This window comes from Zalophus californianus, chromosome 1 (genome assembly GCF_009762305.2).
Source record: "Zalophus californianus isolate mZalCal1 chromosome 1, mZalCal1.pri.v2, whole genome shotgun sequence".
In the NCBI taxonomy this organism is placed as follows: Eukaryota; Metazoa; Chordata; class Mammalia; order Carnivora; family Otariidae; genus Zalophus; species Zalophus californianus.
In genome coordinates, this window is record NC_045595.1 from 159,324,120 (window position 1) to 159,352,097 (window position 27,978).

Consider the following 27,978-nt stretch of genomic DNA (forward strand, 5'->3'; position numbering starts at 1 on the left):
ATCATAACTACCATCCAAGAAGTCCTAGACTTTGATGGACCACAGAGAAGTGCTGTGATGAGATATAGTGAGGGAAGTGTTGGGAATGAAAAATCCCAACTGGCTTAAAGGGCTAGCTGGGACTTTCCAGTGTTGTAGCAATAATTATGCATAAGAGATCTGTGAATACTCAGTACAGAGAAATAAGATGGAAAGATTTTAAAAGTCAAGTAAAAACGTAAATGCCAGTACCAAGTAACACTAACTAAAGTGATGTCATCATAGTACTGAGAAAGGACAGTGGACTTTTCTGAAGAACTGGATTAAAATGCCAAATGTGCCACTTATTGGCTCTGTTAGTCAAGTGAATTATTGACCTCCAAAACCTTATTTTCCTCATTTATACATTGTTTGACAGTAATCTCTGCCTCCTGAATTGAGGATTAAATGAGATAGATTTTGTAGAAAACCTTAATAAATTTTACTAATCAACACTATAAAAACATATAAATCGTTAAAAAAAAGAAAAAAACAAGCCCCAAATGGAGTCATTTGCCCCTCACAACAGCAAACCAAGACTTAATAACAGGTTCAAACTATCCACTTGCTATTCATGGATTGCTTAATATAAAAGCCAATTCCATGTTCAAATTTACTCAGTTGAAATTTTGTTTTTTAACACTATAAAATGTGTGTGTATATGTGTGTGTATTTCAATGCCATGAGGCACAAGCTTATTAAGTGAATAGAGCTGTGAGTTTTATGAAGGTGAAAACCATATCTGTGTTTTTAGCTCAGGGGCTCTATAGGTATTTGTTGAGTGAAAAAAATTAATAAACAAATGAATTGCTACCAAGAACTGTAAATAGGAATTGAAGAAGAGAGTTTTCAGAAGAAAAGTTTAGGAAAAGAGCGGGTTATGCAGTTGGCCTTGTTGCCTTATGTTTTTTTACAAGGACAATAAAAAGTCAAAGAATGCAGAGACAAGACACTAACATCTGTAGAGCATAAAGCAAAAGCAGAGTCACTTGGCTGATGAATGTTTAGAATGAAGAGTAAACAAGATGCCACGGATCGTAGCCTGATGTACTTCCACTCAGAGAAACTCTTCAAGTCATCTGTGTTGCTTAGTAATTCATTGCTCTCAGGGATAGTCATGTAAATCAGCCCACACTTATCAGGAAGATACAAAAGTGGACTGATAAACCACTTGCCCAGTGAAGATCTAATCACACATCTCAAAAGATTAATGAGATTCCTCCAAGGGAGAGGGCTTGTCCGCAGGAATTAGTAGGACAAAACAAATGTGGCCAGTGGTATGATTCAGGTCATAAATGCACCTCCCTTTACCCCCTTGTATAGCAGAAGATCTTAGAAGTCACTCAGAGCCCCTGCTGTGTGGACCACTTTGAAGTGTACCCTATAGGAAAGTGAAAGGAAACAGAAAAAAAGTAAGGCTTCAAGGTACTTATATCTAATGAAGACAAAAGTGAATGAGAATTTTTTTTTTTTTTTTTTTTTTACAAAAACTAAAGACAATGTGGTATAGAGGTTAAAAGCACAAGTTTCAGAATCAGACTGATCGGGGCTGGAATCCTGGCTCCCCCACTTCCTGACAAAGTGACCACATTAAAGTAACGCAAGAGGCACCTGGGTGGCTCAGTTGGTTAAGCATGGGCCTTCGGCTCAAGTCCTGATCTCAGGGTCCTGGGATCGAGCCCTGCTTTGGGTTCCCTGCTTGGCAGGGAGTCTGCTTCTCCCTCTCCCTTTCTGCCCTGCTGGTGCTCTTTCTCACTCCCTCAAATAAATAAAAAATCTTTAAAAATAAAGTAACTCAAAATGTCTATGCCTCGGCTCCATCGGGGTGACCATGTCTCCTGGGGTCTCTTGGGGTGACCTGTATGTCACATGCAACAACACATGCCATCCACTTGGTGAAAGCATTCAATACTGATAGATACTATGTTTATGTCGAGGGAAATAGTCTCAGTCTTGGAAATATAAGCACTCTTTCCCCCCTTCGAGATCAATTAATTTGATTTTTCGATTAATTTGATTTTTCAAATGCCTGATCATTTTGAGTTGAATTGTTGCTAGTTAAGAGAATAGATGAATCAGAGAAATAAGAGGCACAGGGGGCCGCTGCCAGGTTAGGAAGAGCTCTGTTCTTCATTTCCTGATTAAGCCTTGACTGAAAGGCATTGAGTGGCTTGGGGTCCATGAATGTTCAGTGTGGACTTGTCACACTGCCACACACTGTGTCACCCTGCCACTCACTAGCTTTGTCACCCTGCCAAGCTCTTTACCTGTGGACCTCAGTGTCCACCCATGCAAAAGGAGAATGTCAATACTGCCTAAGACAGAGAGTTGTTGGTGTCTACAGAAAATCAGTGTGTGAATGCTTAACCTAATACCTAGCCATCGAAGCAGTCAACAGAATTCAGATGATAATAATAGTTAAGTAGGTCACCTTGCAGTTTGAATCTGAAAGTCTAATGTTACTACAGAATTCCTTATAAGGAGTTAAAACGGTGAATTCAAGCTGAAATGATGTATTATTGGCACTACATGTTTTATAACTAGGGTAAAAATTGCTACTAATCTGGGCGAAGGTTTTTACAAACCTGGGAGTGACAATAAGCTCCTACTTGATGTCTGATTCCCCCAAACTTCTCCATTATATTCCTCAAACCTTACTTGCTCTTGGTTAATTTTTTTCCTCCTGATCTTCTATGATGAGACATTTGTCAAATATTTTATACTTAACTAAATGCTATCACATTAAATATCTTTTACCTCCAAATAACTTCAAATTCCAATCTGAAACTAAACATGAAAGCCCAGGGAAGTCTGGAATGTCTAGTGATGTTACATCAAGCACCAAGGACACTTTAGCAGCACAAGCCTTAAGCTGCAATTAAAAGGAAGCTATACCACTCATCGAGCACCTTCTAACACCAGGTACTACACTAGGCTCTTTACATATTTAATTGAACCGCATAACAACCCTGAAAGGTGAATGTTCTTATGCTCGCACTTGAAAAGCAGACCTTGAGACATGAGACAGTGTGCTTCAGATCAAAGAGTTAAGAAGTGGCAGAGTCAGAGCTAGCTTCTGAGTCTGTCTGACTTCAAAGCCTTTCCTCTTTCTTAAGCCTTACTGCCTCTCCCCAGGAAACTGGGCACCCACTCAAGCCTGTCAGTAGGGGCCACAGCAACCTGCTGGTGACAGTAGGACCCAGGCACCATTGCAAGCAGCCCCATGGAATCCCATGCACACCGGAGGGTGGCACTGAGGCAGCCAAGAAGCTCCCTGCTCCAGACAGGGTTGGCAATGGCACCAGCAAGTAGGCAGGTGAGGTGCAGAGAAAATCTAGCTCCAGCAAGCTGGAAAGACAAAGGCAGAGGGGCAGCTGGAGCCTGACACAGAGAGCTTTACCATGAACTTATTTGGTCCAGAGACTTTCAAGTTGTTACTGCTCACAGTGGTGTTTTATTTTGTTTTCCTGTTAACAGTAGCACTCTTTTTTTCAGATGAACTCTTGTATGCTACCCCTTTATAAATGACTATATACATAAAAGCTCAGATGTTCTGATGTGGGATCAAGGTACAAAGAACTAGGGCCTTTAGATTCTTTGCTGGCTTCTGGTAGGTGGCTCCAGAGATATCTCTGTGGATCCATAAGACTCTCAGGAGCAGTTTGAAGATTACTACAGTACTTAGTAAGTACGTAAGTAAGAGAGAGAGAGAGAGAGAGGAAGGAAGGAAGAAAGGGAAGGAAGGAAGGAAGGAAGGAAGGGAGGAAGGGAGAGAGAAAGAGAAGTGAACATTGTGGAACCATTTCACCCAATGACCTTTTTCTAGAGTGTTTCTGAAAGTGTGCACAAGGATCAAATAAATCATTGGCAAAAATGCAGATTCCGGTCCCCCAGTCCTAACCTGCTCTTTAGGGGAATTCTTAGCCAAAGACGCCCATTCTTGCCATACCCCAAGTAATTCACGGGCGCTCTTTGTAAAACTGTGGCTTGAAAGTTTCAGAATCTAAAGAGTTATATCACTCAGAAAGGCTTTGTTTTTGTTTTTGTTTTTTTTAATCCAATAAAGCCCACAACTTAGTAATAACCTGTCCTTGCTGAGGTGACCTGCTTCTTGCACTTGATCCAAGATGATTGACAATGATGCCATCCAATGACAACTTTTCCCTGCTTATGTGAGTGACAGCCTTCCTCCAGGATCTAATAAAAATGTGAAAAAGTACAAGCATTAAAAATTGTCGTAATATAAAGTAAAAAGATTTTGAAAAACCCAACATATATTTTTTCTTCCCTTAATTATAACTTTCATAGAAATAAAAAAATCTCAGGCTTTGCATTTCCAGGCTCTCCTAGAAAGAGTTTCTTAGACTCTTGGGGGTGGGCGGAGGGATTCAGGAATCTGCATTTTTTGTTAGTTCCCTAACCTAGTCTTAGGCACACTAAAACTTGAGAATTAGCCATCTAAGACTTTGCTGCTTGAAGTATGGCCTACAGAAATGCAGCATGGACGTCATCAGGAAACGACAGAAATGCAGAATCTCAGGCCCCAGTGCAGACCTGCTGAATCAGAATCTGTACTTCAACAAGATCACCAGGTGATTCCAATGTGGCGCAAAGTCTGGAAACTACTGGTCCACACACTTGCTACTCCAAGTGTGGTCTTGGGCACTTGTTAGAAATGCAGAGTCTTAGGCTCTACCCCAGACATGCTGAATCAGAAGCTGTATTTTAACAACATCCCCAGGTGGTCTATAAATGTATTAAAGCTGAGGAAGCATGGGTCTAGAAGAAGCCAGGCAGACCCCTCAACCTGCATTTGGAAAGGAAAGGAGGGGGCACCTGGAACCACATTCTCAGCAGCATACCTGGCACAGGCACACTCAGGTATAGGACTGCAGCAAAAGCTGTCTTTCCACGAAGAAACCTGCCATTTTTATTGCTTCTTACTTGCCTGGTGTCTCAGCCCATTATGGCCTCATAAGGGGATGGTTGCAGAACAATTCTTTCTTTGGCTGTTTGGGCAAGAATATTGCCATTCGCTGTTGATTAAAAACCATACTTTAATTGTGCATTCCAGGCTGGAGAAGGAAGACATTGTTCCTGTCCTCTAGACCTCACCCATTCCCACATCAATAGGCCTGGCCTGCTCCCTTACCAGCCTTGGCCTCCTACTCCAGCTCCCAGAGCCCATTTTGAATGTGGATTATGAGCCTAAATGTGGGCAGTTGGGGGAAGCTGTTCCTCATTGGCTGGAGCTTGGATGTGCCACAACTCACAGTGCCCTCAAGGATGGGTCACCAGTTGATCTACATCTCTCTTCACCTGGCACTAGGACTCACTCAAGGCAGATTCCTGTGTGCAACCTGAGGTGGCTCCCTTGGTGAAGGAGCAGGAGGACCTGACCCAGGGCTGCTCCCTGGCTGTTCATGCCCATGACCCCCATGACAGACCTCCTGACCCCTGCATCCTTCGGAAGACTGCTTCTAGCGTCTGTACTGCCCAGGGGTTAAAAGGGAAGGTGGGCCGCCCCCCTCCACCCCCAGATCCTCCATGGGTTTTCAACAATCTTGATCAGAAAGGGTCTCTGTTCCTCCCCATATTTGCAATGCTGTGGTGCTGTCAGCCAGTCTTCACACTGCTCTCCTCCCTTCAGGAAGTGTTCTTTCGATTTAGGATTCAGTCAGGCAGAGAAGCATATGTCTCCCTCCTGTTACATGTGTCCTTTCATGGCAGGGGTGGTGGTGGTGTAAAGGTGTCTGGGCAGCACTGAGCTCATTTTCACAGCCATCTTGTGGATCTCCAACATTGCTGGCAGGATCTCCTCCAGAGAGCTTTCCATCGCCCACAGTGTTGAAACCACCACATTCAGACATTCTCTGCATTACACATGTAATAACTTCCTCTGCTGGTGCAATGAAAGTTGGGGTTTCTGTGTTTTGTGGTGTTGCTGCTGTTGCTGGTTCAGGAGAGAATTTGAACCACCCTATGTGACTCTTACACCTCTATACCTTTTCCACACTAACCCTCATACCTTGTCTTTAGTGCCACATCACAGCTGTGGGAAATTCCCCCAGTGTGGACAAAGTGATTCATTCCATTCCTATCTGTCATTTCCAAAGAAGTTTCAAAAAGTTTGGGTGTCCATCTTTAGGCTAACAGGGAACTGCCTAATTGTACTCTAAGAAGAGTCTAAACTGGTTTGTTTCTGAAACAGCTTAAACCATTTCCTGTAGATAACCATGACTTTGAACTTCATAAAAGTCACCAAACCCCTATGGATGCTACATCTATAAATGCAAACATAGGCTGGAGGCTATACAAGGTAGTCTTCTCAAGTCCTTTCTAGCACCAAGACCTATGCATTTGTGAACTTTTTCTCTCCTTTTGTCTCACTTCACCCTCTTTTTCAGCAAGCCCTTCATGAAGACTCCCCAAACTCAGAGCAGTATGGGGACTGTAGCCTTTACTGCAGTTTTACTGTGAGGTAGCTGTCACTCAGGTTGAAAGAGTAGATACAAGGGGTCCTGTGGGAAGAATGTGTACTCTTTCTCAGTGAAAGAGATTTCTGTATTTCACTGCATATGTATTCTGCTTCCTATCCTTCCCACCTTTTACGAAATGGATCTTTAGTCCATCTCCTAAAATGTGACTTTATACCCTTTTTGTTCTTTTAATCATTTATGCATCCTTTCTTTCAACAAGTGTTCATAGAATGCCTTCATATGCTGGGCACTGTGCTAGGTGCTATGGATTCAAAGATGACTTAGCCTCATGGAGCTAATGGTGCAGACAGGTAGGTAAGCTTTCATCAAAAAACACACAATGCATAACCACAGAGTGCAGTAAGAGCCCTGAAGTAAAGGAGCACCATTCCAGATGAGTCTGTAACTACAGCACATGACTGCACCAGTGTGAGTGATGCTAAACAATATGAGAAAAGTTGAGGTCTACGAGATTCACAGGCACAACTGGACAAGCCAGACAAAACTTCTCATCAAAATCTTGTCTGAAGACCCTTGTGATCTGTCACATTGTGGAGCACTGTCCAAACAGAATAATTAATTAGTGCTTGGTGAAGACAGGTGAACTCATGTGCTAGAAAGAAGCCAGCATCTTCTTCCCAGTCTCTTTGCAGGCACATTAATTGATTGTATTGTCACTGTATCAAGTCTTGCCTGACAGCTGTCAAGATTCAATGAACTACAGGAACAAAGTAAGGTGACAGTTTCGAAGCACTACAGAAGAAAGTCCTAAGATAGAATGAATGATCTCATACAAATGCAATTCCAGCACCATTCCCATTTCAGGTGGTCTGGGCAGATCCCAAACTTACTCAACCAGTGGTAGCTCAGGTATAGAGCAGATTACAAAGAGAAACTTTTCGAAACTAAATTCCCCATTAGCACCTTAGTAAAGATGCTAAAGGCAAGGCAGCATGCTAGAGGGAAATGTCATAAAAGACAAGGACAGAATAGATGAGAAGAGCAACGACTGTATGAGAAGGGTGGTGCTGCCTCTTCCTTCCCACTGATGCATTTGTTCAGGCAGATCTGTGTATATTTATCATGTGGCTTTCAATTGTAAGTACTGAAGCCCAACTCAATTTGTTATTTCAAAATGGTAATTTACTGGCTCATGTATTAGAAAAGCTCAGGAGTAGGTCTAGTTCCAGTCAAAGGCTGAAATGATGTAAGCTAGACCTAGTGTCTAATTTTCTTCTCTCCTTCCTTATCTCTACCCTCCTCTGTGTTGGCCTCACTTCACCAACAGACTTTATCCACATAGTGGCACCTGGCAGATGCAAACTGAGATCTTCGGAGGTTAAAGAGAGTTTCTCCCCCTCGATAATTCCAGAAAATCCTGGGGAAGGGTTCTCATTGACTCAGTTGGTCACACTCCCAACCCTAAACAAATCCAGGTGAACAAAGTTTTAACCAGTTTTGCTCATGGTCTCTGCTGGAGCCTGTGATAGTGCTAGATCCACTATATGCCGTGGTGGGAGTGATGTGGGAAGAGTCTCAAAAGGATAACCAGAGAGCTATTAACAGACTAGGGAATGGAGCTGGCTACTCTACTATGTGCTAATATTAGTGCTTACAATAGAATGGAGGGTTTTCCAAGTAAGAAGAAGAGGGTTTTCCAAGTGGGTAAAAAAAGAACTAGCTGCTCATCTGGAAAAACAAAGTTCTTTAGCAAAATTTGTGACTTAGAATAAGATAGTCAAAATCGCATCACAGAAATGATCCTAGAAGAAATACTGGAGAAGACAAATAACATTATTCTTAAATGGAGGACAAATGTGATGAACTCATTAGATTTTTTCCAATTCTCATTTCATGATGACTCACACTCAGAAGACACTCAATAAATATTTTTATTTGATTTCTGTGATTTGATACTCAGAGTGAAAATTAATCTCAATGCAATTATAAGAGAACTAATTAAGGCAACAGAGTTATTGCTAAGATGCCTAATCAATAAAACCTGCAGGTGTCCTTTCAATTAGATTAGGAAGTCAATGAATACACATTTTCCCCTCAATTTTCTGTGCCAACATAAAATTTCTTCCCAAGCTTTAAATGATTTCATCTTATTCTCATGGAAAGGAAAATATTACAGACACTTCAAGGTGTTACCAGGATTAATCTCATGTTTCTAAATAGGCTCATATCTAAAACCATCCCAGAAGCACGCTTCCAACCAGGACTGGATGACATGAGCAAATTCTCCACAGGCAATCCCCACCCCCCGCAATTAACCATACACACAAAATCATCTAGCTGGCTCAGTCACACTGGATCCTATCACATTTCCTAGCATCTAGTGGTAGGTATAAATAAACATTTACTGAATTAAGAGATGAAATGATAATAGATAAAAATGCCAAACTGACCATTCCAAGGCCAAGGACTAGTCAGTTCTTTGAAGATGGGCACCTGAGCGGCATCATGGTTGAAGAATGAAAATGCTAAGGTCTTTGGGGATAAGGAGTTTTGGATTAAAATCTCATCACCTCTATCACTTTGGGTAAATCAGCCTCTCTGAACTTCAAATTTCTCGAATGTAAAAGATAACAAAACCAACAATAGCTTGTAGGGTTTTTACAAGAGATACTGTATACAAAGTGGCTAGGAATACAACCTCAAAAATGGCTGCCATATTTATATTTTTCAAGGTCTTCATAAAGTTTAGTACTGATAAACATTTGCAATGTCTCCAAAATTACCCCTGAATCAAGATATTACATCTATAATTCACTAGGTCACAAATGTCTTGAGTTATTTCTCCGCATATAGAAAATAAGAACTTGATTGAATGAAATCTCATTGTCAGGTAGAATTATGTTAGTCATTGATAACGTCTAGACATTTTTTTAAAGAATACATTTTTTTTGTATACATGCACATGCACACACACATAAATATGTATGTATGTGTGTATATGAAGTCCTATCACTTTAGTAGTATTGAATGCAGATTTATTTCACTTACTCTTATCTGTTTGTAATGAGAAGGGAAAAAAAGAAATTGAAATACACATACAACCGGGACTTTATGAATCAGGATTAGGCTCTATTTAAAGATGGAGCCGGGTTTTTTTGCTAAGCAGAACTAAATTGTGCAAAAGTACTAGTCAGTTTTTAAACATTGTTTTATCAAGTCATTGTTAAGTAGAGGAAAGCCATGGTAACTAGTATAACCTAAATATACCAGAGGAGAGACTTAACTCACTGTTCAAGAGAAGTTTCCTTATAAAAAAAAGTTAAAGTGCTTTTTTCGTATCTATATCTGTAGTGACAACCTGAAAGCTACATACTTCTCTAAAGATTTCATTGACCAGCATATCAAATCTGCATATAAAATTGTGTAGGAACATCTGAACATGAGTATTGCTTGTGGTACTTATTTAAGAAACTGAGTTGGATTATCATTATGTGATGTTGGAGATTGCAATGTAACTTTATGCCAATAAAATGTAATTTAACTGCCCCAGATATTGTTGAATACTCAACAAGAAAAGCTTTCATCTGACTCAAGTTTTATGCTTTGATTTTTTTTTCTTTTTGTTTCCCAGGTACTAATTTTAATTATTATTTAAGAAGGAGCAGTGTAACTCTTCCTTGTATTCATTCAGTAGTGTATCTCATATAGATACAGAGAAGGCAAAAAAGATGTTATTTAAATAGCATTTAATATTAATGGGAGGAAAGAGAAAAATGTATTAAAGATGTGATACTACATATATTTTGTATATCATTAAATCTTTGAAATTAAATAAATTTATTCTTGTTTTTAAAAAAAAATACAGAAAAAAATTACTCACATTTGCTCTGGAAACTCTTCATCAGCCCCAGCCTAACATTTTCATCTAAAAGTCAGTATAGACAAATGAAAGAAGCAGTGAATTTGATCTTGGGTACACAACCTAAGAATTTAATATGGAATTTATAGATTCTTTAAGGATAATCTGTGATTTCAAAGTTTCTGGCTGTTCTCCGTGTTCCCAAAGGAAGCTATTCTGTTAAGGAAAACAACATTAGTAGAAATTTTGGTATTAAAGACAAGACACAGTACTTTGCCTAGAGTGGAGACTCTAAAATAAAGCAATAAATAACAGGAAGTTGTCACTTTTCCTTCGAAGCTCTGATTTTGGGACTTGGGGAGCTTCCCTGGACTCAGAGAGGAGAGGATAATGGAAAAGTACAGGGAAAGTGGGATCTGGCACATGGCCTCAGCTATGTACAAGGAGAGAGAGAGCCAGTCAAAGCCTCCTGTGGTGGACACTGTAATGCTCCATCAGATCCCCTTTTAGGAATCAAAGACTTCTAGCTGGCAGGAGGACTGCTGACAGAAAGCACTCAGCTGTCAGCTATCTTTGAAAACAGGCTAGACTGAAGAGCATTACCTCACCCAGTGGCATCCTTCTGAAGCAACTCAGCTCCAATGACACAGCAGTATAAAGGCCTCTCCTTTTTGCCCCAACTTGAGGTAACTTTGAAGGGCCATCCCAGGTTCAGAGTTCTCCATAGAGTCATCTGAAGCCTTCACTGAGATGCATCACAGCCCAACCTCTCTGCCTAATGCACTTCTTTACCTCACCTTCCACAGCTTTCCATCCCAAGAGCCCTCCCATCCTGCACACTAAACTTTGTCTTAGACTCCGCTTCCTAAAAAACTCCATCTGCAACATAGCTCTGTGGTGGAGCTGGAAGAAAGATTTAAAGAATGGTGATACTAACATTTGATTTTAAATGATTACTGTTTTTCAACCCATTATTCCTAATTCTTCAGTAAAAGCACTATACACAGGAGATTTGTGATTGTCTCATGCCTTGAGGAATAAAGAACAGGGGGTATCTCTCCCTACTTGGGTCACAAAGATGTAATGATTAATACACCGTGGTAACCTGGAACTGGGGTTAGGAGGGGGAGTTCAGAGAAAAAGCTGACGGACCATTGACCACTGGTAGAAGATAAGGACCATCTCACATTGCCCTTGTGGGGGAAAACACGACTTTCCTGCTTAGGTGGGATGGAGGACTAAATCTCTCTTTGTAGATATTGAAGAAAACGGTGGCCAGGAGAGTGAAGAGAAGCTATCCTTTGTAAATGAAGGTGATTATTGCTCCTTTTAGATGGGCCTATACCAAATTGATTTCTCAGCCATTCTTACAAGTTTGTATTGTCATTCCCACCTTGCTCAGGGACACAGCCTGGGGGCATTGTATGAGAGTCTTCCATGGTAACCACACCAACAGCTGGGGTTCCATTAACACAAACTGCTAACCAAGCTGAGTAATACTATTCTACATATTTCTAAACCACTGAAAAAATAATGTCCTAAAATTCAGGTTTAGTGAAATAAAGTCTTCCTGTGTTGTTTTTCCCTCCTTTTCTCCCTTCACTTCACAAAAGTGAAGTGGACTCAAGACATTTGGAAAACTAGCTCCAGAGAAGTCTCAGGCCTAATAATGTTTTTGTCAGCCTTCTCTCTCTCTCTTTTTTAAAAGATTTTATTTATTTGACAGAGAGAGAGAGCACAAGCAGGGGGAGCTGTAGGCAGAGGGAGAGGGAGAAGCAGGCTCCCCACTGAGCAGAGAGCCTGATCCCAGGACCCTGGGATCATGACCTGAGCCGACAGATGCTTAGCCAACTGAGCCACCCAGGCACCCCAGCCTTCTCTCCTTTTGATAGAAACTAGATTGGGGGTGCCTGGGTGGCTCAGTCAGTTAAGCGGCTGACCCTGGGTTTCGTCTCAGGTCATGGTCTCAGGGTTGTGAGATTGAACACCACGTGGGGCTCTGCACTCAGTGTAGGGTCTGTCTGGGATTCTATCTCTGCCTCTCTCTCTCTAAATGAAGAAATAAAATCTAAAAGGAATTACTGTAGATTGGTTTACCTCCAATTATGTCTACCATTATTCACATCTTAGAGCCCTAAAATAATTAGAAAAATGGTACTGATACTGGGAATTTCAATAAATGCATAATTGGAAAAATGGTACTGATACTGGGAATTTCAATAAATGCATCTGGTGATGTATTATAAGCTCTATTTATAAGATTAATTCAAATCAAATTGTTCCTTTTTGTTTCCTTGGAGTTGGCAAAAGGTAAATTCTCATAGGTACATGCAATTTCTGCCTTTGTAACTGACAAATCTTGGGCTCTCACAGTCAAAGCTGACTTCACCCGCATCGGAGAATAAAGAGTTTTCTGTAAATCTCTTGTAAGGACTATTCAGGGGTTTTATACAGTGCACTACACAGAAAGGTTCCCAGAATTGAATTTTAAGTTACATAATCCCAGCTACTGCTAAAATTTCCTTCCATTCTCTATTAGCCATGTGTTGTTGTTGTTGAAGATTTTATTTACTTGAGAGAGAGAGAGAGTACACAAGCAGGTAGAGGGGCAGAGGGAGAAGCAGAGTACCCGCTAAACAGGGAGCCTGATGTGGGGCTCTATCCCAGGACTTCGGGATCACGACCTGAGCCAAAGGCAGACGCCTAACCGATTGAGCCACCCAGGCACCCCTATTAGCCATGCTTTTATCTGTTTTCTACTCATCCTTCCATGTCTGTCCCTGAGTTAATGGGCTGAGGGTATGATTTCTCCAGTTGGAGCTCCCCATGTGAACACCACATCCAGTTGTCAGGGAAACCTCCCCTTCTTTGGTCTTCTCTCTTCTCCTACAACCTCATGGCCTATTATTCATTTAACCCCTTTGTTTCCTGCCCTTCTTGGCATCCTGCCTGCCCTTGTACCCAGCCTGCACCCAGCCTATAAGTGAGGGACAGTGGGAAGAACTGAGAAAAGGCCTTGCTATGGTCTCACCTAACCTCAGGGTAGAATAGCTAGTATGAGCCCTGCCCACTGCCCAGATGGGTCTTTCCTATGGACTAACCCAAGTTCTTTTATTAAATAGTGTCTCCTTCCCTGGCTTGAGTTCCCTTACCAAAGGCCTATTTCAGTTAACCTAGCTAAATATATGCCAGACTCAGGAGAAGGAAAAAAGATCCATCTCACCACATGAAGAGAACACATTTTAAAGAGTTTTTAGGTCACAGATTTATGAAGTCTGCTACACGATTTATAATATAGTTTCAAAGGGAAAAATGCAACCACACTATGAAACAATTGATTTACACACAGACTTTTGAAATTTAAGCCTGTGAAGTGCCTGTGGCTCTAATGGAATCTTTGTCGTTGCTTGGGAAAACTACACCAGTGACTGTGCTGTGTTGATAAAGGAGGTTAAGAGGTTTAGGTAGGGGGAGGTGCAGAGTCCTATCAATGAAACGAAGGGAGGGGCTGTAGCAAATAATAAGAAAAACTTCACAAAACCGTAAGTTTGGTTGAAGGATATAGATTGCATAATGCTAGAGACCCATTCCATGAATCAAATCAGAAATTTGAACTGTTTCTTTCAGTGCAAATCCATCATGGGTTGATGGGTTGATAGTCACTGCTCTAAGATCCTTATTTTTTAAATAACATGTAAATAGCAAAAAAATGCTATTCTAGTTTGGTTTTTATGCATTTTTATGTATTCTTGATCTAGATAGATAGACAGACAGATGGACAAATATCTTGGTACTGGTATACAGAGACTGATACATCCGGGCTTCCTAAGGCAGCCTGTTGTTTTACTCTTCTGCCCCAAGGCTGCTCTCAGCCTTTGGTGCAACCTGACTCCCAAGCTCCTTCTTCCCCAAATCTACAAATCCACTCGGTGAACTCAAAGTCAAAAGTAGACTTCACTGAAGCTTTTGCAGGAAGTAGAAGGGAAGGTTTCTTTTCCTGTTGTTCTTCCCACTCTGGCTGCTTTCTCCCAGTCTCCTCTGACTCCATGCAGCACTGCCTGTTCCATGGCGGCCTTCACTCCTGGAGGCCCCCATGCACCACCACTACTACCCCCAATACTGCATTTCGACCCAATATGAGAAATTCACACTCTTCGGCTTCTTTAAATTGCATTCTTACATGCTACCTTGTTTGGCAAAATAAGGGCCATCCTCACGTAGAATCTATCTGCCACAGAAGGCACATGGGTTGTAAATAACAGTTCTTCTTAAAATCCATGTAAAACCCACATGGAAGGACTAACGCTGAGAAGTAAGGTGACTCTTGTATCTGTTCACCTCTCCAGGCAGAGTATTTTTAGACAGACACAATTTAAGATAGGAAGCTCCTTCTGCTGGGGCACCAAAGTGTTAGAAAGGGGCTTCCTGCACTGTCCTCCAAATGCACCAGGGACAGATAATCACTAGAACACTTTTAAAGTCTTAAGGAGTGTGTACAGCCTCATTTCTCAAATTGTAAGACAAATATTAACACTGTAAAGCAGATACAAATAAGGGTTACTTAAGCCGTATTGTGATTTTTTAAAACAAAATAACCCAGGCAAGGGATAACCTTCTATTTTGATCTCCTGGTTACATTAAGGATGTAAACATGTTTTCCTTATTAGCCTGCATAAATATCATGGCTGAATGATAATCATCACAACATTCATCTAAGTTTAAGAAATCATTTCATTATTTGAGCAGTTCTTTAGGTTATCTGGCCTGCTCTTCCACACATATGTCTACTCATGTTTTCCCTTTACCCATGATATTCCCAGTGCCTGAACGGGTTTGTGCCTGAGATAAATAGGTAGGTAGGTCAGTCGACAGAAACAGATAAATTTCCCAGAAATTAAAAGCAGCTTTTATTTATAGAATTATTTCCCTCTTGTGGGTTTCAGAAGAGATTTAGCACGCTTTGGACAAGAGAGCAAGGACAGGCAGCACTTCAGCTTTGACTGGTGCTCCAGTGTCTTTGGTGAGGCTGGAAGTGACTTTTCTCCTGACCGTCACAGAGCTTCACAGCTCAATAGCCAGAGTCGGGGGGGGGGGGGGGGGGGGGGGGGGGGGAGGGGAGAAATGAAGAAAAATACAACTGAACAGGAATAGAAAAGTGAATTCTGGTTCTCCCTCCTTTCAACACAGCCAGAGGCTAACAAAGTATTCTGCTTAGTGTTAAGAAATGCTCCCCAAGGGAAGTATTTGGCTTCCAACTGGGAAACTGATTGATGTTCTTAAAACCCTGGGGTAATCTCTTCTGGTCCTCAACTTGCTGTTAAGGGGGGGGGGGGGGGCGGGGAGGGGAGGTATCCAGAAAGAGAAATTTTCAAAGGAAACATTTTTCTTGATTTACTTTTCAAAGTGCAGGTAAGTCAGAACATGTAAGGACAGAAACATAAGTAAACTTGCTAACTGCACATTCCATTTACAAATAGTGTGTATATGTGATGGCGGAGGCATCCAATTCTTCAAAAGGATCTGTGGACAATCTGAAAAATGTTGATCCAAATCTATTTCATGCCCCAAGTCACAGCATTCACTGTTAGAGCTGGATTCAGCAGATCCAGTGGATGACTCCGCTCCCCACTCCCTCTTCCCCCAAGGTCTCAAACTGTAGGAAAAGACAGTCATTCAGGAGCCTGGACAGATATTGAGTACTTCATAAAAGAGAATACAGAGGATTAAAAGGTCAACTCACAAATGCTTTTCTGAGAAGATGGGCAGCTATGCTAATATAGTGCATCTAGATAGTTCTGGTGGTTTTCCATGGTACAAAGATGATGAAACAAAAACATTTCTGAGATGTAGGGGCTCATAATTTTCCCTCAACCTCCCTACCACTCCCACCCCATTCCTGCCATTTCCCCACACTCACATTCCCCAAACAGAAATTATCTGGCATGCTTACTCAGCCTGCATCTCCCTCTTCTGTACTCAAGTGGACAAAAAACAAAATCCATAAACAATCCAGAAAAAAGGAAGAGCCACCTCCATGGGGCTCTCCATGGTAGGGAGATGTGATGTGCCAGTGGCATTTTTTTTGGAAGGATACAGTGATAAGAGGGGGTGTGTGTAGGATAAGATGCTATCAAAGACATACTGATAGGGGAGAGGGGAGCGGAAGGCTTCTGCAAAGCAGGAATGCTAGAGAAGGGAGAGGACAAGAGAGATTAAGAAGAGGTGTCGTAGAGAGTATGTATGAAACCCCTTTAAATGGTTTCAAGAGAAGTGAATAAAGATTGGGGTTTTGGGGGGGACTGCTGTGCTTCTTTAAAAGTATAAGCTCCAGGAGCACCTGGGTGGCTCAGTCATTAAGGGTCTGCCTTTGCTCAGGTCATGATCCCAGAGTCAGGGCTCCCTGCTCCACGGGAAGCCTGCTTCTCCCTCTCCCATTCCCGCTGCTTGTGTTCCCTCTCTCGCTGTGTCTCTCTCTGTCAAATAAGTAAAATCTTTAAAAAAAAGTATAAGCTCCAGTCTAGTCAGGGGGATGTTGGCTTTATAAGCATAACACAAATATAAATTGAGGATACTCTGTACATAAGTTTCTTTTTCTCTTACGTTGCCAGAAATTCACTGCTTTGTTTTTTGGTCTTGGTTTAAATTGCTTAGTGCTAGCATAGAATAATTCACATTTACCCAGTAGTTTAGAGGCTTTTTTTTTTTTTTCTGGCATGGTTTAGAATGGTAAATTGCTCTTTTCCATTCAGACTTCCATTAATTTATACTTTTCTTCATTAGTGGAAATTTGGTAGGAAAACAAGTATACATGACCATGTAAATGGATAGAAACAGACTTATAGAAAGATCCATGTAAAGGGAGACATGCAAATGTGTTAGTATGCTTCAATCTGCCAAGCACAGGGGTCTGAAAGATAGGGATCAATAAAAAAAACTCCCCTTTTTCTACCCAAGTTCAAAAACACTGAGAAATGAAAACAGGGGTTAGGTATGTGGATTTAAAAAAATATCCCCTTTGTTGCTTATAAGTTATTGGGATGATACAGCTTAATGAAAGGACACACTGGACTTTATAATGACTTTTTCTTTCCCCCCTCTCAGTCCAGTCCTGGCATTCAAGGGGAAAGTGAATCGATAGGCTAATCACAGCTACCCAAATTCCTGCTACATACTTAGAATAGGGGAGGAGAGGAGACTAACTCCCTTTACATATGGATTTTAATATATTATCTTCCTCCAACTGAGACACATAACCCCATGTCACCTGTTAAACAGACACCTCACTGCCTCCTTTGGAAGGAGTGACTTAGGAATTAGGGTAAGAGGCAGAAGTATTTCTCTAGCAGGGGCTTATTACAGAGAACCCAGAAATGTGGGGGAAATGCATTTTGCCATAGCATTAAGCATTAAAAAGGAATATTTAATTTAATAAGAAATAATATTTATTTATTTTTTTTTTACCTGAGCATCTATTGGCCTATTCCTTTCATTCTGTGTAATAAAATGAAGTGCCAGGTATTTTAAATTCAATAGACCAGTGGATGGGGAGTGTGTAATGTGAGGGAAAGGAGAAAGAAGGCTTTTTACTAATTAAAATATCAAAGCTTCAGTACTAGCATCTGTTTTGTATTCGGGCTTTTTTTTTTTTTTAAAGAAACTATTTGAGTTGCAAATAAAGGTAATATAAATCAGTGGGGAAAGTTTGGGAAACCAAATCTATTGCAGTCTTCCTACAGTCCACCTTTATCAGAATCACTTGAAATGTTTACTAAAAATGTAAGTTTGGGGCCTCACCTCATTCCTATGGGAATCAAAATCTCTTGAGACAGGAACAGAAATCTGCATTTAAGAACTTCCTTGAGTAATCCAAATGCACTGAAAACAAGAGAGCTGGCTACAAGACAGCACGCACTAGCTACTACCCGTGTAGTTGAGCCACGGTCACAACACAAAATTGGCCTAGTTCCTCGGAGGAGCTAAACTCTCCTCTTTTCTATCAGGTAGCAAGTCTTAGTTATAAAGAAAAATTGGAAAATATAAAGCACGAATCAAGATATAGTACAAACTGTATAGTTGTAGAGTAAAGCAAGAGAAAGTAAGCATATGGCAACAGGAGTTGGGTTAGACCACAAAGCTGGTCTGGCGCCAGCTCACACTTCAACAATTCTTCATTCACATCCAGAAAATGTGTATAAATCCACAAGTCTCTGGTTATGCACATATGATTTTGATCAAGTTTCAGTACCACTTAGCTACATAGTCATCAGTTTGTACAGATTGGCTGAAATGCTGCATATCCCACTTGGAAATCCTTTAACCAGATTAGAAGCCCCTGGGTCTGCATATTGAAAATGATTTTCCAGAAAGGATCTACAGTAATTAGTGATTAGTGGGGTTTCTGAAACAACTGTTTCTCAGTCTAAGATGGCTAATCCATAAATGCATTAATTGTATTAGACTGTGTCGGTAAGAAATAAAAAGTCTACTAAGTGGGAAAATTACTGAACTATTCTAGTTCATTGGGGAAAATGGCACCAGTGTTCAATGGTCTCCAACACATAATACAGATAAATTAGTTCCTATATTCGAGTCAATGAATTATGGGTAAATAGCATCGATGGTGAATTTTCCCAAAACAGGTATGTGGATCTTTCTGATATATTTAAAATAGTTTGAGATTTAGAATTATTTTGAAAATAAATTTGTAAAATATAAAAATGCAAAAAGACCTATAACCATTTTCCATGGATTAGATTGTCTATCAGATCCAAGAGACCTACAGAACTCTTCCTGATTTTAGTTGGCAATGCAAAGTGCCACATCATGTACCCCCTGCATTTCTGTGCTTTTTAAAGGGCTCTGAGAAATTAATTTTATTAATGCAATGTGTTCTAATATTCTAACACTAATTACACATTATCCCAACTGACATACTTTTCAGATACTTTTAGTAATAGAACTTTAGATATTATCACTATATATTCTATACTATTTAGGGATATGAAACCAGATTTACCAATATTTGTCCTCTCACAGAATTACACGATTCCATATATATTCAAGTTGCTCAACAGATGTTCCTATAACTGAGTCATCTACTACAGAGTGTCAATTGGAAGAATGGCACATTTAGCTAAAGACCCATTTCCAAGGTACACAACTCTCTTTATGTCATCCCCTAGAGGGAATGGATATCCACCTTCTCCCTACCTACTGAGAATCACTCCCAGAGAGAATCTCTGTAATTTTACTCAGATCTCCTGAGGAAGATAAAGAGTTCAGCATCACTGAACTGGTCCAACCACATCATTCATAAGGAAACAAAACCATTCAAGCTAGGAATATTAGGTAACTTATTAAAGTTGTAAAACTGATATGAGCCTCAAAATCATGTCACAATCAGATACATACTAAAATGTGTTAAAATGTCTTGGAATAGTCATGGGATGTAACATCTAACATGGTTATGATAGTTAATAATACTGGATTGCATATTTGGAAGCTGCTTAGAGAATAAATCTTAAAAGTGCTTAGCACAAGAAAAAACTTATAACTATGTATGATGACAGGTGTTAACTAGACTTACTGTAGTGAACATTTTACTAAATATACAGATATTTAATCATTATGTCATACACCTAAAACTAATACAATGTTGTATGTCAATTATATCTCAATAAAAAAAAATCTTGGAAGTGATACCCAGAAGTAGAATGAACATTGAGACCTCCACTTTTAAGCAAAGTGGAGTAATGAGGGCTGGACTTACCCCTTACCCAAAACAATCTGAAAAATCTAGGCAAATTCATGAAGTATCAGTTGTCAGACATTAGACATTAGATGTGACACAACAGTGATGACTGAGAAAAGGGAGGAGAAACAGATAAACCACGTAAGTTCCCTAGCTTAATTCCTGGGGAGAGTTTCTGGACTGAATTACAAGGAGGGTAAAGCCAAGAAGATCTTAGCAAATTCACTGAGTGAATGAGATGGAGGTTGAATCTGGGAAACTCAATGTGGCTAGAGCTAACAGAGCAAAATACCAGAGAAGAGAGATATGGATAGAGAAAAAGCTCTGAAGATATGCAAATGTCCTGAGTACTGAGCAGCAAATATATATGAGGAAACCATGCAAAGATGGGGAAAGAATCAACTAAAAGGATGAACATAACTAATTCCTGGAGCTCACATAAGGCTGAGAATAATTCATGTTTCTATCAACCAGAGTAGAAAAACTCTTAATTCATGGGGAACTGGGGCAAAGGTATTGTCTCAGTGGTGCAGTAAAGTTAGCCCTATACTAAATGTTTCCTCTGTCCCACATAACAAAGCTTAAAAGGAAGCCTTAAAAAAATCAACCTGCCTCCAACAAACTTAATGAAGTTCCAGAAATAGAGGCTATTTATAGGAATACTAAAATATCCAGCACCTCAAGTTCACAATGTCTGGTATCTCATCAAAAATTACCAGGTTTGCAAAGAAGCAGAAAAATAACCAATAATGAAGGAAAAAAAATCAATCAATAGAAACAGATCAAGAAAGGATATAGATGATAAAATTAAAAAGCAAGGGAATTAAAACCATTATTAACATTATATTCCATATGTTCAGGAAAATAAAAACTGAGCATATTAAGTAGAGACATGAAAGATGCAAAACAGACCTAAACTGAAAATCTAGAGATGAAAACATAATGTCTAAGATACAAAACACAGTTGATGGGATTGACAACAGATAATGCACTGATGAAAAAAAATATAGTGAACTTGAAGACATACTAAATACATAAGAATGAGGATAGGAATGACAGCAGCAATAGCACAAGCTAGAAAAAAATGGGGCAACAACTTCAAAGTACTACAAGGAAAAAAAAAACTCAGAGATCTATAACCAGTGAGTATTATCCTTCAGAAACAAAGGTAAAATAAATATCTTTTGGACATACTAAAGTTGAAATAGTCCAGCAAAACTTTAATACAAAGAAATGTTAAAATAAGTTCTTCAGGCAGTAGAACATTACCAGAAGAAAATCTAAATATACACAAAGGAATGAAGAACACTAGAAATGATAAATAAATGTGTTAATATAAAGGGATTTTACCCTTATTTTTAAATCTCTCTAAAAGATAATTTATTGTTTAAAACAAAACTTAAAACCATATATTGTGAAGTTTAAAATATATGTAGAATTTAAATGTATAACAACAAAAATACAAAGGCTAGGAATAGAAAATAGAAGGTTATTGTTTTAAGCTTCTTGTACTATACATGAAGCGGGATCATATCACTTGAAGGCAGACTACTTATTGTAGTTAAGCAGTATAAACTCTAAAGCAGCCACTACAGTAACACAACCAAAAGTCATAGATGATAATCCAACAAAAGAGATAAAATGGAACCATAAAGCAAATGCTCAATTTCAAAGGAAGGCAGAAACGGACAACAAAGGAAATAAATGACCAATGGTACCAAAAGAAAATAGCATTAAAATGGTAGATTGAATCCTAACCATATCAATAATCACATTAAATGTAGATCATATAGCTATGTGGAGAAAAGGCAAAGATAGTGATATTGGATCAAAAAGCAAGACCCAACTATATCCTGCGTACAAAAATACCTACCTTAAACATGAAGACATAAAAAGATTAAATGTAAAAGAATAGAAAAAGATATGCTATCTAAATACTAACCAAAGAATGCTAGAATGGCTATATTAATAGTGACAAAATACTTTCAGTGCAAAGAATTTTGCCAGGGCCAATTCACAAGAGGAAATAAAAACCCTATCAATCAATTGGACCTAGTTGACATTTAAAGAACTCAATAACAGCAGAATACAAAATTTTTCAAGAGCCCATGAAACATTTCCCAATAGAGACTATATTCTGAGCCATAAAAAAGACTCAATAAACTAAAAAATTATTCAAATCATAGTGTATTATCACAATGAAATTAAATTAGAAATTGATAACAAAAAGATATTTGAAAAATTGATAAAGCAAGTAAGGTGGTAGAAGACTTGAGCACTATCAGCCAACCAGACCTACTTGACATTATCACTTGTTTTACCAGTTACTGAGAGAAGAGTATTGAATACTATTGTGAATTTTTCTATTTTTCCTTACAATTCTATCAGTTTGGGTTTTGAAGCTCTGTTATTAGGTGCATAAACATTTAGGAGGGAGATCATATGCCAATAAATTTAAAAGCTTAGATGAAATGGACAAATTCCTTTGAAGACACAAGCTGCCAAATCTCATTTAAGAAGAAAATAGATAACCTGAGTATCCCTGTATAGATCAAAGCAATTGAATTTGCAGTTAAAAAATACTATTACCCCAAAAACTGAACTCTGAGCTCCGATGACATACTGATGAATTCTACCAAATGCTTAAGGGAAAAACAATACCAATTCCATACATATTCTTCGAGAAAATCAAAGAGGAAGGAATAATCCCCAACTTAATTTGAGACCAGTATATCCAAAACCAAACATATTACAAAAAAAGAAAACTGCATTCCTTATGCACATAGACAAAACTCTTGATGTAATTTTAACAAATTGAATCCACCAATATATAAAAGTATAATACATCACAAACAAATGTGATTTATTCTAGTAATGTAAAAATCAATTAAAAATTTAATGATTGTAGGGGCGCCTGGGTAGCTCAGTTGGTTAAGGATCTGACTTTTGGTTTTGGCTCAGTTCATGCTTTCAGGGTCATGAGATCGAGCCCCACGTCGGGCTCCATGCTTGGCTTGGAGTCTGCTTCATATTCTCTGCCTTTCCCTCTGCCCTACCCCAACTCACGTGTGGGCTCGCTCTGTCTCTTAAATAAATAAAATCTTTAAAAAATTAGTAATAATATACCATGTTAATAGACTCAAAAAGAAAAAAATCTGTATTATACTCTTGATAGACACAGAAAAAGCATTTGACAAAGTAATACTCTATTCCTGATTTAAAAAAAAAAACCTCTTCACAAACTAGGACTAGAAGGGAACTTAACCTGATAAAGGGCACATAAGAGAACACTACAGCTAACATCATACCTAATAAGTGGAACAGTGAATGTTTTTCCTTCAAGATTATCAAACCATGAAAGATATTTTACCACTTCCATCCAACATTGTATTGAAGGCCCTATTCAGTAAAATACAAGAATAGTAAATAAAAGGCATCCAGATTGGAAAAGAAAGGGGAAAATTGTCTTTATTTACAGACAGTATGATTATCTATCTAGAAAATCCTAAAATTGTTCCCTATTCCTGAAAACCTCATGCCCTATTTTAATCTATGAATATTCTCCCCTTCCTTCTAGACCTAACTCAAATGTTAATGTATGCGCATTTAGGCTTATTTCTTCCTTTCTTGAACGTCCTTAGTACTTGGTAATACTAAGTCCTCTACCGAGTAGAGAAAAAAATCACATTATGACTTGATCCCAAGGTCAGGTGTATATATGCCTCACCTTTTCTGTTAGACCATTAACTCCTCAAGAGTAGGGAATGCATTTTGGTCATCTTTTTCCCTGTCACAGAAACCAGTTCCAGTGCCTGACAGTAGAAGGGCTCAGGAAACATTCACTGCTATATCAGGCAGTACATCATATAGCTCAAGCGCTCTTAAATGCAGAGTTCTTCACATTTCTCCTCTCATACTCATGGAGCTTTTCTTGTTTTACATATACGGAACATGCAAACTTCCATTTCAGCTAACTTGCCCTGTTCTCCCCTACCTGTAAAAGCACTTGAGTTCATTTCTATTGCCACAATATAAAAGATCTTTTTAATGATTATAATTACAATTTTCTTTTGAAGAGATTTTACATTCCAAGATATATCTTATAGTCTTCAGAGATAGGAGAAAATAGAAAACTCCTATATATTTTGCCTGTAAGAAGCAGCCACGAAATATTTCTGAACCACTCAGGCAACCTCACCACTTTGACAGCACCAGCCAAGGAGCAGCACAAGCTTTTCACTTCCTGTTGAAAATGATAAATAAGAACTAGTGGTTTGTGCTCAGCTTTGCTTGTCTCGGGTTGTCATGCATCGAGCTGCTGTGGTCAGTGGTATGTCTGACTCTCTGTCTGCAGGCAAAGTCCATCTTCATGTATAGCTCTCATTCAGGGAGACCACACACTATTTTCTGAATGATACAATGCTCACCCCTTCTGGCAGCCCAGTCATCATAGCAAAGTTCCCTCAGCCTTGGGTGTAATAATACACTGCAATGTTCTGTTTTTGGACTTTGGGGAACTAAGTTTCAGTCCCTTGACTATAAATCAAGGGATGGCTGTGGCATTAATGTCAATCATCCAGTTCTATTTAATGTGACTTAAATGTTTATTAAACAATGTGATTTTTAAATGTTTGCAATAATTTTCTTGACCTGTCTTTGCTATGATTATCTGCCATGAGGATCATAGGCCTGGAATCAGGTACACCTGGGTCCAAGTCCCAGTTCTCCCCCTATATAGCTGCATGTCTTTGGGTAGTATCCTTTCATGGTTTCCCTCTTCAGTAGGACTTCACAAAGATCTTAGAGTAAAAAGATCCCAGTGCTGGGTTTGAGATGGAATCCGACTGGGTACAGAAGGGACAGAATTATGTAGTGGAAAGAAAGTTTGACTGGAGGTGAGATTCCACTCTGGCCTTGGGCTTTGGTTGATCCTTTTATAACTGAAGATCCTTATCCTTGGGCCATCTTCCTGTATTTGTGCGTACAACACTAATGGTCAAATACGCAATCTCAGGTCCTGCAAAGGTGTGAGCAATGGATACCACACAGACTGCTTGGGTTCAACTCCAACTCCACCCCTCACTAACTGACATCACATAAATTGCTTAACCTTTCCAGAACTTGCCTGTACAATGACGGAGCCTGGTTATGCAGTCTCAAAGACCCTTCTCATGCCCCACTTAAAAGATACAGGGGCAATACTGCAGAGGTTAAATAAATGAGGGCTTTAGAGCCACCTCACCTAGAGTTACATCTGTTACACATGCTTTCTCATCCGTAAAATGGGAATTATAATAGTTTCTATCCCATAGAATTTTTAATGAAAATTAAAAAGCTAGTACATGCAAAATGCCTGCAACACTGCCTAGCACATAATAAGGCTCCAATAGATCTTAGTCTTTTATTATTACAATGTTCCATATTCAGGGAGAAATAGCAGGACCTCAAGCATAGAGTCTAAAGGTAGGAGCAGAATCAAAGCACTCTAGACTTCTTTTTAGAAATCTGTGATGTCATCCACCACCACTAAGAGGGATATTTTGAGTTCAAGATCCATCTCCATTATCTTCCTCCCCCTCCTCCCCATTCTAAGCCTTCCAGTGTCCTCAGCTCACCCCGAAGGTGCTCAGTTCCCTTTCAATCTGCCATCAGATTGTTTTCTCCCTAACATGATTCCTTGTTCTAGAGTGTTCCACTTCAGTATACTGCAATAATGATCATAATAATGATGATGATCATATTCGGGCATGGTATGATGATGGATGGGAGTATTCTGACATTAAGCACCTCCCCTCCCCCAAGAATTTCACTCAAGAATTACTTTTAATACATAGACTACAAAAGATTTTCAATCCCAGAAGTTAAACATACATTTTTACCACTTTTTATTTTCAGGTGTTTTGTCCTTTAATTCTAAGGTTTACACTATTAAATGTTTCCTTTATGAAGTAGTATTACACAAAGGGAAAAAAAACATGGGAGATTTGGAAAATAGCTGTTTTCAAAAAAAATGGATGGCCATTATATTACAAATAAAAATGTTCAAGGATTCATTCTTCTACTTGAGAGGCCTTTGTTGAACACTATTTGCTAGTCACTCAAACAGATAAAACACAAAGACAGGCAAGACATGGTCTCCACAGAGAAATGGGATAATTTTTTTTAAAAGAACTGATGTGTTCTGGAAAAACTCAGAACTTAAAAAAATTTCCTTGTATCTATTTTAGGATTTAGTCATATCTTATTTGTATTATACATAAGGGAGGCTGCATAATTGTTCTAGTGGCTGGGCCTCAAGAGTCTTAATTGAACCCTGCCTGGTGGGGGTATCCAAGAAAAAGGGTGGGGGGCAACTAAGGCTGAGATGAAGAAAGTTCTTAGGGAGGAAGAGGCATTTCAGGTGTCTTCAAAGACAAATCAAAGTTTGCCTGCCTACTGATGGGAAAAGAGATAAGGGAGGGACTTCTAAGCAGTGAATGCAGATGATGCTGTTCTAGAGGTCTGAAAGAGCATGTTAGCCTATACAGTAACTGCAGTAGGTTAGTGTTGCTAGAGCACATGATCCCTGGGGAGGTGGTGAGGAGGCCTTGGCCAGGTCACCAAGGGCCTCTTGAGTTATGCTAAGATCCAGGTTGTTCTTTAAAGAGAATGCTGTATCTATGGTTGAGTAGAGACCAGCTTTAACTCCCAAAATGTTCCAAGGAGATTTGGAGATTCTGGCTCGACTTGAAGGCTCAGGACCAAGGGCTCCTCTGCATCATCTCACCTTCCCAGGCTATACGCCTAGTCATTTGAAGGAGGGTATTATTAGGGCAAACAGCTGAGATCATAACTGGCCAAGGTGATTCACAAAGGACATTATTTTTTTTCTGTTGCTCTGAACTCATCTTCTCACACAGAGAAAGTTGGATTTGTTCAGAATCAAACTGGAAGCCAGTCTTTCCTGCCAAAGGGCAATCCCCCAAACATCCACACTTATTTTCAGATTCTTTTTTCTGTGAAATGCTTTTTGCCTACCTTGAGTGTCTCTCCTATTCCAAAACTACAATCAGTAATAATTTCTTGAGGCATTTCTTTCTCCTGATCCCAACTGTTAGCTCTTTAAGACATTTTTAATTTGCCTCTCACTGAAATGTATTAGCAATTGTACTCCTTATTGTTTCACATCTTAGTGTTTTGGTGAGCACAATCATTGAGTCATGGCCTTACTGTAGATAACCACATCACGAATTTCAACACAGCTCTTATTCTAAAGTGTTTGGGTAAAAGGCCAAGGCTAAATCTTGTTCAACTAAACTACATTTTTCAAAGAAAAAAGGAGGAGACATTTGAATTTTAGAGAATCAGCCAGAAATTGAGTTGAGTTGTGAAATATGAATCACTTCCTGGCCTTTATCCCACAGACTATAGAAAATACTTACATTGACTAAATCTCTAGGAATAAGGACATAATTATTGTTACTCTTGTTTTATAAGTGGGACACTGAAGAATAAAGTGGCAGTAATTCTGGCAAGCCCATTAAATCATACATAACAACTAGTATATGTCAATTTTAGAGAGATGGTTACAAATGTTCATTTTTCTTCTTAACCTATCATTCATGTTATATGTCTTTTTCCTTCCTCTGCCTTTATTGCCTCAAATTTCCCATCATTTCTTTATATTTATCCATTCCTGTTTGGGGGTGGGGCTTTCTGTTTGTTTTTGGTGAGCCCTTTAGCATGTTCCCCTATTTCATCCTCAGCACCTCAGCCTAGCTCTCCTCTGCCCCAACTTTGACCTACCCAATTTCCATGTCCCTTATGCCTGCCTCATTTTCTCCCCATCACCACATTAGTCTCTAATTCATAGATTGTCTTTTATCTAAAATAATTCATTTCTTCTTGTTATAGTTATAATTTCTCCATTC